Here is a 14650-nt window from a genome sequence, read left to right on the forward strand (position 1 = left end):
CTGGGTGGCATTTTCCTGACCTGATAGAGCATCCTGCAGTAGGAGAAAGGCTTCAGTACACTATAAATGCCAAGATTGTGGGTGCCACAGTACTGGAATGAAAGCAAAAAAAAAACCCAAATTGCTCATGCAGCTCATATCTACATCTGCACTCCTACTAAACAAGGTCTACAGCCACCTTTGGGGTAACATTCCTCCTAGGGTGAGTGCACCTAAGTCATGAGAAGTTCAACAAGAGGACCAGATTGTCAACACAACCAACAGATGAAGCAATGCCTTGCTCCTTGACAAGGCTGTCCTCCAAGGAAAGCTCTGAACTTCTGAAACAGCATTTTCCTGAGCATATTTGTTGAGAGATATTTCTGCAATTTCCCATACTTCACATTCTTTAACAGGTTTCTATTGCTAACAACAGAAATAAAAAACCCAGCTGCTTTTATTAATACCCTTTCAACAATGGGTAACATGGTAATAGATGTTTTTGCAGCAATAGAATTTCCTACAGAATAACAGCTGAATGAGTAATTTTGTTTTCCTAATATGCAGTTACCAGCTTATGTGTTTCCAGAGAAATACAGTGATTTCAGGTGACAATCAGCCACCATTAAAACACTCTGAAAACCTAACCAAACTTTTCAGGGTTTAGTCCACAAAGCTCTGGCACATGAAAAATTTCAAACTCTTCTATCTAGAACAAACAGAAGCCTGTAAGATGTACAGTAGAGCAGTTGAAGGAAAAAATCCCTTCTGGCACAAGGATCTGGTTTCTTGATTGCCTCACACACCAGGCAACTAATTGAGCAAACCTTGGAAGTTTTAGCACAGATAACAGGAAGAAAGGTTTTGGCAGAGGTACTAAGCAGCCTGTCTCTGCACATAGGACTGGAAGATTACTCTCTTGTATAAATTATGGTCTTAAAAAATGGATTTTTAATTGCAGCAGCATAGATTTTTTGGTTTAGTCATTCTGCATATGATATAAATAACATACTCTGTGGTCACAGAAAAGTCATGCAGCCTCTCTGTGCCTCAGTCTGCAATACTGTAGAGCAGAAGGAAGGCTGCCTGTACCAGAGGAGTGTGGTGAAGGTGACCTGCAGTTAGTATACACCCATACCAGTCATTTGCTGCCAGTTAGGGTGCAAGAAGCAGGGTTCTGCTTCTGGCTCCAAGGCTACTATGTTTGTGACCCTGGGCAAGTGTTTTCAGGTGGGAATCAGCTTATAAGACACATATGTGTAGGTGTCTACATCTTATTTAGCTTCTGTTATACTCATGGGAATTCTAAGGTCTGATTCAGCTGCCCATACACAGGCACCTATGACATTCAGGGTGCCCCATGGTATCCCACCTGACCTCCCATTGCTCCAGCAGGCAAAGCATTCCTGCAGGTCCTGTGCCATACCTGAGTTCCACTTGGATATCAGAGCTACCTGAAGGCATCCCAAGTGGCACTAGGTACTTATATGCAGGCATCTGAATTGAGTCCTCTTTGCTTCTGTACACAAATTTTGTCAGTCTTGCCTACTTAGCTGACCACTTCTTTGAGGTAAGAATCTTCTCTCATTCTGTGCCTTTGTGACAGAGCATCAGTCTTGATTGTAGGAGCCTGAAACAACCCTGTCTCCAAAAGTGTCTTCCCAAACATAATTCAAAAACCCTCCAGAAATAAGCTGAAAAATATTTCTGGACCAATGGCTAATAAGGGCCTCTTATAAATAAAATTGCAGCCTTTAAGGGTGGTGTTAGCGACAAGGTTTTTATGCTAAGAACTTGGCTAGAAGTGAGAAGTCAAAATAAAGAAAAGAATAAAGTCAAAATAAGAAGTCAAAATAAAAAAAAGAAAAACTGATGAGCATTCATTTAGACATTAGGTTGGGGAATATCTCACCTAACTTTATATGCCACTTATGAGTCTGTGATAGAATCAGCATTTGGGTCTCCAAAACCAGGCATCATAGCACTTGCAATATGCATGAGCCATGAACACAAACTGAATTGAGGCTGCAACTAGTGCAGTGACCACGTAAGACTTCAGTGTTGTGGCTGTCTGATCCAAAATGATGACCCCTGTCTCTTGTTTTCCCATCTAAAATCAATGGAATACAAAACCTTTATAAACCTCTGGTTTTGTAAGACTTGAGTGTTTCATTTTTTTTTAGATTTTTCTTCTTCCATTTCACTCCCACATGAAACCAACAGCACTGAACTTAGAAATTAATTCTCATCAGTTGTTTCAACAGCACTGAACTTAGAAATTAATTCTCATCAGCTGTTTCCCATCAAAAGAAAGTAAGTAACACTACTTGCCACTGACCCTTCACTGCCACTGGAGAAGGGCTGGGTTTTTTCTGCCTGTACCCAACCTTCTGATTTTCCTCCACTATATGCACCAAGTTGATCAGACATGCTGCTCATACTTGATGGTACTTCAGAAGCTGAAGAGAGATAAATGAGGTGCATACATTTTGTGTATTTTCAATAAAAATTGAGGATGCAAAATCCTTTTTCCTCCTTCAAGGGTCTGGTACATCTGCACCCAGTGATTTGGTAGCCAAATAGAGCAGATATTTATAGGAGCCAGAAAATGAACAATTCTGCTTTCCAGCTTCTAATGGTGGATCGTGTAGCCAATAGGCAATACATAATGTTCTGATCTCTGTCCTTCTGCTGCAACCACTATTCACAAAACAGCAGAAACCTTCCTGAAATTGTTTTGCATTTACAGTAGCAAAAAAAATATTCAGTTTTGTTATGGCGCATCCTTAATTTCCATCTATGCACAGCCTATATGAAGCAGAAGACTTTGCCTTGAGTTAATATAACCCATAAGAAAAGGCATAGTGGCTTGAATTTTTTACTAGGGAAATCTGTCTTCCTTCAAACTGAAAGAATGGCAGCTTCCTTGCTGGGGAGGACTTTGTCAGGTTTTTATATACTGCTGTCACAGCAATGAAAGTGGGGTGGTTGATCACTGGGGGGAAAAAAATGCTATTCCCCTTCCATTTTCTTCAGAAAAAGGATGAAATTGTGACTCCAGGTCTGACAGGCTCCTCAGGCTAGTGGTGAATCCATCAATAACTAGCAAAGCCATATGTTGTCAAACAGCTGCAGAGCTGCATTGTAGAATTGAGTGACGTGAATCCTTTGTTAACTCCCTGAGGTGTTATGAAGCTTAATTACTGTTTACATATGCTTGGAGATCTTCAGATAAAAGACAGTATGTTAATGGGAGGCATCACTAATATCATTGCAGCTGCTGGCTTGTACAGCCCTCCTAAAGGTGACAACAAATTAGTCAGAGTAACATGTAGGAATTCAGCATTCAGCAAAGAGAAACCCGCTGCTTTCCATTTCCCTGCAATCTGCATTACAACCTAGGGAAAGTTACCTTAGCCTGCAGTTACAGGTCTTGCCATATTTACAGGCTCTGGGCCAAATCCTGAGTGATGATGTGGATTAGCACCCTGCTTGGGTAGCTCAGTATACTTCAAGCTGAAATATATTTCAGTCTTCCTTCCTATCTCAACTACTTTGAGAATTCCTAGAATTCACAGAATCGGCTGGGTTGGAAGGGACCTCTGAGATCATCAAGTCCAACCCTTGAAGTTTGGAGCTGATCTATTCAAGACTGTACATGCTTCTGGGCTTGCAGTTTTGTCCTTGTTGCCCTCCAGTGCTTTGAGACACAAATTTCTGTATCACACTATTGGAAAAACATTCTTAATGATAGACTGTACTCCCAATTGGAAGTCAACACACTACCCCCCTGAGAGGAAAATGTTGATCTCTATCACAGGAGATACAGTGCAATGCAAAACAGGCACTGACACAGAAAAGAAAGACTGTTTCTGAGCATGCACATCCCAGCTGTTTGTTGAAAAATTCCCTTCATGTCCATCGTATCAAGGAAGCCTTTCAAATAACTTTCTTTCATGAGATTTAGACAATTAAAATATGATATAATGACTGTATAGCTACCAATGCCCGAACTAATGATGCTAAAAATTAAAAATAAATAAATAAATAAATAAAAGCAGAGAGAAGAAAAAGGACCTTTTTTGCAAAAAACAAAAAAGTTCACATGGCTCATGAGCTGCCTTAAAATTAAAGAGATTGTGCAATCTGAGAAATTAGAATATGCTGAGCCCTGGCTTGACAGCTCCACCTCTGTACTAACCAGGAAAGGCAGAAGCCCAGATTTAAAGGTTTCCTGCTGCTCCATGCAAAAGCATATCCAATGGTATGGATTTAGGACCCTGGTAAGTGAAACCACGTTGCCAGCATCAGTAGTCATCAGGCTGGTTTGTGCAGTGCCACAATCACCCTCCACATAATTAATCATTAGGTCCCTCCCACCCCATTTAGGAATAGATTCACTTTGGGATTTCACAGCCTCATCTGTCCAGCCTTGCTCCCCAGGAGTAATGTCTTAGTCAAACAACAGTAAAAACTGACAAATGAATGGCCTAATGTGGCATCTGAGGTCTTGTAGTCAAATATTCTGGAAAGCTGGAGATACCACGAGAGAATTCACTCAGCAGTGGAGGGGAGGCAAAGAGGCACTTGAGTAATCTGTGCCTTATGAGAGGCAAGGATTAGTCAAAGATGATAGGCCAGTTCTGGTCTTAAATTAACAGAATAACACGCCCCTAGGCAGTATCAGGGAATCACTTCTGTTGGGTGCCTTACACATCAGTTAATAACTGGATTATCAGTGATATTATGTAGATCTCAGGCAAATTCATTCCCCGTGAGCTACCTGGAAGTCAGCCATGGATGCTGAGGCTCAGCTGTGGCCTGGGGATTGATGCCAGTTATTTTATTAGCTGAACATTTTTTTTTTCCCACCATACAGCCATAAGCCTTTATTCATGTCTCTGATGTTACAATCTCTTCTTCTGTACTTGGGAACATTATATAGCTGCAGCTGCTGCAAAACCAATCTGGTTCAACAGTTTTCCTGAGCTGTCTTAGCAATAATGGCAGAATGCCCTGCAACCAGGCTACTGGGTTAAACGAAGGAAGTTTTTATCATAACCTGGATATTAGTTGATAGTACAGCAGAACTTCTCCCTTTTTCTACAGAATTTCCTGAGCTGGATGTGGTTTCCAGTCAGTCACAGGATTTTATCTCACTGGACAGCAACTGAAGTCATTGAACTTGCCTTTTAACACAGCAACAAACAGGTGTGTGAATACAGGTTAAACAAAGAGAGATTGTTTCCAAGTTCATGGGTTCATATTGCTTGTTACCTGTGGGACATGGCATCATGGGATCATGCTATTTCTACCAAAATGGTACAACTCACATATCACCTGGAAAGGATAGAGGAGTATAACAAGGAAATCCAAAACAAAACAATAAATTAAAATAGATTTATTAAAATGAAACAAAAAATTAAATTTTTTCACTCTACCTGACAAACTTCAACAATGTAGATGCTTCCTACCATGCCTGATAAGCAGAGATAAGAGTATCTAAAGAAATTTAAGCACAAGTGGATGTTCCTTAGACTAATGTATTCACATCAAAATATGATATTCTGACTTGAACAATGTCTACCTCAGTGGAATATTACCCTCTACAGCAATCACTTTTCCACGATCTGTGATCACACAGAGATTTTGTAGATTTCTACCGCTCAGTCACCTGTCTTCTAGAATGACCCTTTCCAATCTGCTTAGCCTTTCCTCTCTAGATTTTAATTCCCCAAATGTATAGCATTTAAGTTCTCTTCTGAAGCCTCTAAAATTTGTCTACTTCTTTAAAAAGTGCAGAGGCAAATCCCACTGTTCAATAAGAAACACCTAGATGGAAAAAATAGTGGAATAACTTCTCTAACTCAAATCACTTCTACCACTTCTTCTTTTTTTTTTTTTTTTTTTTTTTTTTTCTTACATACAATACTTCTATCAGAAATGTTTATCAACCGTTGAATCCCCTAAAAGTGTAGTAAAATGCTGGGACTGAGACATGCACTACTGTTTGGACAGCCTAGATCCTGGTTATACCACTCTAGTCCACTGCATCACACAGCTCTGCTACTCCTGTGTAAGCTGGGCTGTATTTACCTTCACTCTTTCACTGGTATCACCCCACAATAACAAGGTTATCTTCCTTACAGGCAAGCCTTACCAGATAACTAACATTTAAGCAGTATTTTGACATCCCTCCATTTAGAGACACTGCATAATACACTGGCCTTGTCTCCACTGGTGTTTAATATGTGCAGCTATTCCTATCTCTGTTCTACAAAGCAGAGATAATTTCCCCACACATCCTCAATCTTCTTTGGGTTTCTTTATCACTTTCCATGTGATGCATCCAAAACACAGGAATCATTACCTTCACACCCTTCAGATCATCCTTCTTTCTATTCTCTACCTGTAGTTCTCAGCTCCTTTTTGAACACTACCTTGAAAAGAAAGATGGTAGTGGAAATGGTGGAATAAGTCCAGCCTGGGGAGGTGTAAGTTCACTTCATGTTTATCTCAGAAATGAAATTGTGTTTGAGAGTATTCTTAATACGTAGTGAAAATGTGTAATTCTCAAAAAACCCCGAACAATACTCTAGGAGTTGATTGGTCACTGTACTTTGTGCTAGACAAATCCATTTGTCCTTTGTAAATAAAGTTAAATGCTACCAGAGCAGCCTGGTGAGATGCTATGCTGCTTTACAAGGACTGAAAAGGGATGCTGCTGGATAACTAACACCTGCAAATTTTGGAGGAGATGACACTAACCAAGCAGTATCCAAGCTTTGAGATGTACTGGCAGGGCTCTGTGCACACACACACACAGACCTGGCAGAAAAAGTGATGGTAAGGCTTGAGCCTCAGTATACCTGTTGTTGTGTGGCTGTAACCTGCCAGGCTCGCTGGAAGGGATGAATTGTACCTCTTCTGGCTACTGGAAATAGCCCCTGAAATTACACAAGAGTAGGGCTATATACCATGTTCTTTTCTCTTTTTAAACCTAGTTTACTTTCTCCTTGTCTTTTTCAGACTAACAGAAAATTGCCACTGGCATCTCTGACCTCTGCAGGATTTTTTATTTCTTTTAAGTGAAACTAGCAGGCTAAATCAATAAACAGAAAGCACTATGCAATTTATTAAGACTGCCATAAGTACCATCAGAAACTGTTACAGAGATGGATCCTAACACGAATATTTTTATTTTTACCACTAGAGGTCTGTAACGTTCTGCATATTGGGCAAAATTCACATTATCTGTCAGTGGCACAACAATAATGTGAGTACTAACCTGCATAATGTTTTTAAAGTAATGTCTGTATTTCATTTTGACTTCCTCAGCCATCTCTCTGCCAATGACAGAACAAGGTCAAATAAGAAACCATTCAGTGATTTAATATGATCATAAGAGAGGACCCTTAATAATCAAATCAGATACTATTTATGCACATAAACAACATTCCCCAGCTCTCTTTAGAGTCATGGGCAGATCCCTTGTGTAATACTGTTCAGATTGGGATCTAATGAACAGCCAGTCAGCTGGCTTCAAGTTAGGAATTACTAAAAGTTTAGGAATAAATCTCCACATCTAGTATGTTTGTGCATCTGGTTTCAAAATACAGCACATCTGACATCTTCGCTGTTGTTTGCAATCTACAAAAATGTACCTCATCTATGCATAGAAAAAAAATATCTTTTTCTTCTAGTCATAAGAGACAGATATTTCCAAAACAATGGTTCTGCTTACAATGCTTGGGTTAGGTTTTTTCATGTTGATTTGACCAGTTAGTTACTTTGCTTTGCTCTAATAGGGCAAAATTTTCCTTCTGTAGAAATGAAACTTTTCTCTGGATTTCAGAGGAACCGCTGAGATCTCAGTCTGTACCTGAATTGGCAAACACAAAAGGAGAGTTCTGACTGCTGGATTTCTACTGCTGGATTTCTACATCCTCCAGGGTATGCTGGCCATAGGTACATGGCTAGAGCCCCTCACATTTCCAGCATTCATTCCAGAATTCATTCACTTCCCTGCATCATCCCGAAGAGCACATCTCTTCACAAGTCACGGCACAAATTTCACCACGAGTGTTTGCAGAGGAAGGTGAGAGATGGCAGCAGAAATCGCTTCCTGAGAGAAGCTTCTTCCCACCTAAGTTTACCCACCTGGAAGTTAGATGTCTTCAGCAACCCCCCAGCCAGTGAAGACATCCTGGTGTTATTTGAAGGTGAGTCACCATGCCTCTCTAGCAGATCTGCCATAAGGCGGCATGAATCACCCGCTAGCACTGCCTAGGTTTTTTAATAACAAAAGAAAGAGCCTAGACAACTAACTCAGACTTTATGCCTAAGTATTAGATAGTTCAAGTCAGGCAAAACGTCCCTTTTGGTGCCTCCAGTCTTGTATATTGACAGCAGCACCAGGAACACGAGGGGCTGAAGCTCTCTGCTTGGGGCTCTGTGCGGCAATTTCTTTATGTGACACATCAAGCAAAAGCAAAGTGTAGGGTAAAGAAATGGAGAAGCTTTTATTTGCTGGTGCTTTCTCTCTCACTGCTGTGGCTGTAACTGACTACACAAAACCTGGGAGAGTCAGACTCACCCACAGCCCCTAGACCAGTCCTCTAAGCAGCCTACTGACCACCCAGAGTAAAGGCATTTAAGACTTCAAGAACCCCATTGGAGGCACTGTGCTTCCCTGCCCTGGTCCTCCCACCCGTGCCACTGCCACCATCCCTCTCTGAACAGAGAGGTCACCTTAGAGCCTGGCAGCAGAAAGGCAGTGATAAAGCCAAAGGAGGGGGAGTTTGGGAGGTGGCAGAACCTCCCTTGCCACCCAAGCCAAAGCCTGAAGGTGACTCATCCTCCTCTGCATTAGTTACTGCACAGCTCCTCTGATGGGGAGCTTTGTGCACTGTTCTCCCCATCCTTCCCCCCATTCCCCCCCTCTCTCCCCTTCAGGTGATGGAAAAAGTCCTCCTTCTCCCTGTGAATGACTTTCCTCACTTTCCCCACAAAATGATCTTTTCTTCTTGATCACTGGTGTATCCAAGTCCTGTTACTATGCATTGCTCCAGGCACTGGACCAACCCTTAGGCATTTCTTGCAAAACAGCGTAGCAAATCTGACACACTTGCTAGAATAAACATTTAGAGTCAGGCTCTCAGCAGATATAAACTGATGTGGCTTCAGAGAAAAGATGACCCTCAGTGTTTCACTTGGTCAATAAATGCAAAATGCCTCCGTAAAGGCTTTGAAAGCAGACTGGTTCTAAGTGGGTGCAGCTTTGCTGATTTTAAAACTGTGCTGCTTCTAAATCACACCAGCTTGGGAATGCTCGATAACAGCCTCATTGTGCGCTCCAGTGCACAGCAAAACCCATCTTCCTACACACAGAAGGAGGTGTCTTCTAAAATTAAACGTCATTCTACTTAGCATTGTAAGATGCTGAATTTTCATATTGAATATGGCATATTGAAGAGCTGATAAACAAATCCTCAGGGCTGAAGCTTCAAAAAGGAGAATGCAGCAAGGCGGAATTATGCTGCCTTTCCCCAGCTGTAGGTTTGGTGCAGTAACCCTAGGGAACAGAGACCATCTAAGTCTTGGTGTCCCTGGCAATTGTGGTCTGACAATGCAGAAGAGTCAGAGGACTCGGTGACCCCTGGAAGCTAATCAGTAATTCCTTCTAACTCCAGGAAATTTTCACCATAGGAAGGCAACATCCCTGTTCTAGGGTTACTAAAGAATATGGGCATCACTGGAGTCATCAGGGAAGGTTTGCTTTCTCTCTTTCTGAAGGCTTTATCAGTAAGCTGATGCAAACATTGGAAAAAGTACACAGGGGGTACAGAACCATCCATTTTCTCATCCTAAAACAAGTCCTTCAGCCTGGCAGAGGCTGCCCTTTAGGCAAACAGCTTAGCTTTGCACACAAGAGACTTGCTCCCTCAGCTGCTGTGAACAGGTGTAGTTGGTCTGACGTCAAGGGACACCAGCTGAAGCTCAGGTCAGACCTTTCTGCCATGCCTATATGTTTCACAGGACACTGGTACCAGACTGTTGCATTTTAAATAGTCACTGAACTCCCGAAATGATGGAGTGATGGAAGCAGAACACCTCAGGGAGACTCAGTTGCAAATTGTTCCCCTCCCTCCCTACACATTGCACTGAAAAAACATGGGGAGCCATCAGATGAAAGGGAGGTGATAACAGTCAAGCAGCCAGGGCTGGGGGTGAAACCTGCCATCCCAAATCTCATTTTCACCACCAACTCTTCAACAAGACTGCTTTAGCACTTCAGAAAAGCACTTGCCTCCTCACAGAAGATGAATATTCACACCAATATCCTTTAAAAAAGCCATCTCAAACCACCACTGAAAGACATTCAAGTATCACCCTCTGTCCACAGTCTTTGGGAGGGAAGGTGTTCATACTTCCTCTCTGGAGGCTACTATCTTAAGCATTTGTACTCTGAACACATCCTTCATTCCCCAGTCTCTGTATAACAAAGCAAGTCTTTAATGTCAATTTTATGAATGTCTTCTGAATTAGGATCTTAACACAGACGTTGAAAATGCCTGCAGTAGGAGTTGCTTTTTAGGAATCTGAGCACTTATTGGTTGCAATGGATTTTTTTTTTTTTTCCACCTCTCTAAAAGCACTTAAATAGCAGTTGGATCAAGCTTGGGTGGTCATCACAAAGAGAAACTCACCTCTGGTGGGAAACCTGCTCAGATAAGGTCTGAACTGCCCTCAGAGATGCTTATCCTTCCTCAGGAGCAACAGAGGGACAGGGAGTCCCTAACCTATTTAGAGTTCATAGCTATGCAGAACAAATTTAGACCACAAGGATGAAAGAAGGGTTTGTTTCTAGAAAGGCTGATGTAACTACCTATATCTCAGCAGGTTTTTCCTGTGCCTCCTGGAGCTTCACTAACTAACAGGTTTGAATCAAAGCTAACTCATGTCTCATCAGTGCACAGTTAGCACAGGATTTATCTCCACCTGATTATGCAGACATTTCCATGGGCTCCTGAACTGATATATTAGGACAAGTTTTCACTAGAACATCCTAAGCCATTTTTTTAAACAAACAAACAAACAAACAAACCAAACAAAACAAAGCAAAACACCAAACACACTGAAACACCAAAACTTAAAAAGTAAAGGATGGCTTTGACAATTTTATGTGAAAAATACTGAGAATTTTTTTAAAATTGTTAAAGCCACATTTTTCTGAATTAGGATTTTGTTTCCCTAACTTTAGAAGGAGCATGAGATTTGAATATTTAAAAATAACTTAATTTTAAGTATTAAACATATTAGAAAAGATCCAAATACAAATAAAGTATTCCAGACTTTGCAAATTGAAATTTTCCCATCAGGGCTGTGGAAGGATTTCAGACTCATGAAACACTAATCAAAATATTTGCTTAATCCATGGTGATTGGTCAGAAGTTTCAGCAGGGGAGCATGAAAAGAAAATTGCAGGGAGAGTGGTGCAGCCCTGGGACAAGTCTTCCAGACTTCTGGTGGAATCAGCATCCTTGGAGAGGAAGTTCCTACAGGGCTTTCAAAACCAAACACTAGATTTAGAAGTCCTGAGCAGCCACAGGCTCGTGTGGTTCATTCGAGCCAGGTTCAAAGCAGGCAGGAGCTGGGTCAGCAGCCTCTGCAGTGCTGTTAATGTTCTTCAGTCCTTAGCTGCACTTCTTAACATCTTGGCACATGTGGACTGTCCTGGCACCCACCCTCTCTTAAATTTGCAACCCACAGCCTCAGGGAATAGCTATGCCCTTTGGAACTCTTATTCCCTTTTCCCTCCATATCCAGATTCAGAGAAAAAGCAATGACAGCAAAAATAGACTAGACTAGAATATCTCAGTTGGAAGGGGTCTACAGCCATCATCTAGTCCAAGGGTATTGTCCAAAAGCCTCTTCTGATGGACACAGGGCACGGACCACCTTTCTAGGAAGGTTATTCCACTCTCTTGGTAAAGAAATGTTTCCTAATGCCCAGTCCAAAAATCACATGAGGCAGGAAAATATGCTGGAATATTGCTACTGCTGAGACAGGGGACCAGGGAAAGGAAGGATAAAGGCTGTTTAACCACCCACAAACCTTTCTCCTGAAACATAGACCTGACTACCTAAGCCACAGCTGCTGTTGTGGCATCCTTCATGTGGCATTTGCTGTTGTGGTTAACTACTAAATTCAGATAAGGAGGTTCTAAATAAAGGCAGAATTAAGACAAATCATTTATCGTTAATGTTTCAGTTTTTATGGGAGAATTTATGGGGAGGGTGGCATAGAAATTACTACTTTCTTTCCTTGCAGACCTTTTGCCATTCTGGGATTTCTGGCACTTGGCTTAGTTGGTCTAGAGCTTCTTTCTGTTTTAAATAGAATTTAGAATTTAAACTAATTTTACTGTTAAAAAAACATTTAAAAAATAAAAAATCTGGACACTGAGACCTTTTGGCACATGCATTCTCTTGCAGAGGACATTCATGTGCTTTTACTGAGAGGGAATCCTGTTTGTTGTTACCACCTCAGATGCACAGGAAACATTTCCTTTGTGGTTCCATATGGACCCTTCTGTTGCAATTCCTCTATGCATAGAAGGTGACAGGATTTCCTCAAAATAAAAATGAGAGTCCTCATATGTCCCCACACTGGTATATCCTGTAGGATTCTCACGAGAACTAGGAGCAGCTTATTTGTCATTTCTTAAGCTAGCTCAACAGGATTTTTAGTGTGAAAATGGTCCTTTAAACACCCACTATGTCTAGTGCACACAGTGAAGGTTGCTCTGAGATGTGAGCTAATAGGAATGTTCTGTGCAGCTGGTATTTGATTCAAGAACTTTGACCCAAAGACTGACTTTTTTTTTTTTTTTTTTTTTTTTTTTTCATTCCTTTGAGAAGAAAAATATTGGCTCCTTTTGAATTTTGTGCACACTACTTCCAGCAAGAGACTTATGAATGTTTATAACTCCAGGGACAGCATCATTAATTGAATTAATTGAGGCTGTACCATCAGAGAATATGACCAAAAAATTTTGCATTTTAATTCAATTCCCCTCTCCAGTTCATGTTTCCAAACAGCAAAATACTATTGGAAGATGAATTGCCTCCATTTCAGCAGTTGTAGAATATTGTGGTACAGATCAAGTTGTTTGACTCTGCACAGAAGAGATCATGATCAGGATCTGGGGATGGAGAGAATGCAGACAGAGTGAGTCTTCTTGCCAGTAATAAACAGGAGATGGATCGATGTCCACTCTTACCAACAATATTTACACCACCTGCAAATCTTCCCCAGATTTTTTTCCTCCTAATGGACCACTTTAGGACACTAATGTGGTATTCATCCTGCAGTAGAAGTCACAAGACAATTCTGCTGTAGGAAGCTGTTTTTTTCCTGCAGGTCTCCCCCAGGACCCAGCCCAGCAACATGGTTTATATGACAGCTTGCACCTAGAAACTCATAACCTATTGCCCTGCTTCAGACATCAACATCCAACCTTCAGCCTCCCTCACTCCTACAGGGGCTTGCTGGCTGCCCATCCATTCTATTATTCTGCATAAAGCATAGTTAATTCCAGGCATAGTGTTCTGTAATTTAGACAAACTCCAGTTCATCCTGGCACTGCTGTTTTTACCTCAGAGGTGCATTCCTCCAAATGATGTCTTGATAATTTAACCCTGGTCTCCACATTATTATATCAACCCTATAACATTCTGTTGATTTTATAACCTCTTTGCAGGTTCAAGGGTACTTTCTGTAATATTGTGACTTTCCTCACAAATTCCTTTGCACTTCAGGTATCACCCTGGTTGGATGCAGAGCGCTGCAACACCCCATGGATTTTGTATGGTCTCAAGCATGAAGATTCAAGTTCCAACACCAATAAATTCCCTGCTTTTGCTGGCTGGTGTTCACAAGAAAGACAGTAAACATAAGCCACAATTACAAGCAAAAAAGCTATATCATGTTTTCATGTGATTCCCATAAAAACAGCATGGAAAAACATTGTGGTCTTTGGCGGAAAACTTTAGAAGTACAGGAAAGAGCTATCTCCTTGTATGTAGAAACTGAGGCACAGGACATTCTCCAACTTTCCAGTGGAGGCAGAAGTTCAGGATGTCAAAGGTATGTTACATGCAAGGGATTTTCCACCCTTCAGTCCCTGGAATGAGCACTGCTGAGAGAGGCCAACTTGAACTGCTGCCTGAATCCTACAGAAACAAACCAGGCCAAGCTGTCAGATGCCAAACCATCAGTGGTCATACTCCCAGAATGGCCATCAGCTGCCACTTTGACAGCAATCCAGCATTGTTAGGTGGTATTTACCTTAGGGCACATACATTCTTTGCGTCAGGGAAAGCAATTTAATTTTCCATAACTCTCTATGTGTATTTATTGCTTGTGTGTGTGTGCATTGAAGAATTATTCATGTCACACTTTATTCTCTGACTCAGCTTAATTAACATCAAAAAGGTCATCTCACAGTAACATAGATAGATGAAACACAGAAGTCTTACACCATTTCCTTTCCTTGCTAGAGAAGGGAAAGTTTTAAGACTTGGAGGAAAGTCTAAGTAGCCCTATGTGCAGAACTATGATTTTGGCTTGTGGAGATGCCACTAGATGAGCTGTTACAGCTCACAC

The sequence above is a fragment of the Heliangelus exortis genome, chromosome 1 (genome assembly GCF_036169615.1).
Source record: "Heliangelus exortis chromosome 1, bHelExo1.hap1, whole genome shotgun sequence".
In the NCBI taxonomy this organism is placed as follows: domain Eukaryota; kingdom Metazoa; phylum Chordata; class Aves; order Apodiformes; family Trochilidae; genus Heliangelus; species Heliangelus exortis.